The following is a 1,472-nucleotide window of genomic DNA, read 5'->3' on the forward strand; positions in this document are numbered from 1 at the left end:
GTTTCTATTTTTTTTTTTTTTTTTGAGACAGAGTCTCACTTTATTGCCCTCAGTAGAGTGCTGTGATGTCACAGCACACAGCAACCTCCAGCTCTTGGGCTTAAATGATTCTCTTGCCTCAGCCTCCCAAGTAGCTGGGACTACAGGTGCCCACCACAATGCCTGGCTATTTTTTGTTGTGATTTGGCCAGGGCCGGGTTCAAACATGCTACCCTTAGTAGATGTAGCCGGTGCCCTACCCTCTGAGCCAAAGGCACTGCTCAATGCCCCGCTAAATTTTAAAAGACATGGACTCCCTCTGGTGCAGGCTGGTCTTGAACCTGTGAGCTCAGGGCAATCCACCCACCTTGGCCTCCCAGAGTGCTAGGATTATAGATGTGAGCCATCACAACCAGCCTTTTAGAGCCTTTTAGACCTTCAGTTTTTGAGGATTCATAAATTTCTTCCACTACCTGGAACATCATTTCTTCTTCTCATCCACTCTCCATTAGTGATCCTCACAAGTCTTTGACATCCAATCAAATTCCACCTTTCCCTAAGGCCTTCCTCAGCCTCCTGAGTAGCTGGGACTACAGGCACCTGCCATAAGGCTGGCTAGTTTTTCTGTTTTATTAGAGACAGGATTTTGTTCTTGCTCAGGCTGGTCTCAAACTCTTGAGCTCAAACAATTCACCTGCCTCGGCCTCCCAGGGTGCTAGGATGTTTTATTTTATTTTTTTTAAAGAACACTACTTATGGCTTGGCACCTATAGCACAGTGGTTACAGTGCCAGCCACATGCACTGAGGCTGATGGTGCAAACCCTGTCTGGGCCAGCTAAATAATAGTGACAACTGCAACACACACACAAAAATAGCTGGGTGTTGTAGTGGGTGCCTGTGGTCCTATCTATTTGGGAGGCTAAGGCAAGAGAATCACTTAAGCCCAAGAGTTTGAGCTTTCTGTGAGCTGTGACACCATGTACTCTACTGAGCGCAACATAGTGAGACTCTGTTTTAAAAACAAAGAAACAAACAACAACAACAACAAAAACCCCACTATTTATTGTTCATTATCTTCCAAAAATATGTTTTATGTTTCTATGGTTTTTCTTGTGGTTTTTGGCCGGGGCTGGGTTTGAACCCACTACCTTCGGCATATGGGGCTGGTGCCCTACTCCTTTGAGCCATAGACACCACCTGTTTTATGTTTCCAAACCAGAATTTTCCTCCAGCAGAAAACTGAAATCCTCTAGTATTTTCTATGCTCCTTATTTCTTTCTTTCCCTACTGATAGGTTAATATTCTGCTTTATACCTAATCACAATTAAAAAAAAAATTGGGGCTCCAAATTGTATTTGTTGTTAAGAACTTGCTTAGGGGCTCAGTGCCTGTGGCTCAAGCAGCTAAGGCGCCAGCCACATACACCTAAGGTGGCGGGTTCAAATCCCCAGCCCGGGCCCACCAAACAACAATGATGGCTGCAACCAAAAAA

Source organism: Otolemur garnettii, unplaced genomic scaffold (genome assembly GCF_000181295.1).
Source record: "Otolemur garnettii isolate 467f Iridium unplaced genomic scaffold, OtoGar3 scaffold00024, whole genome shotgun sequence".
NCBI lineage: Eukaryota > Metazoa > Chordata > Mammalia > Primates > Galagidae > Otolemur > Otolemur garnettii.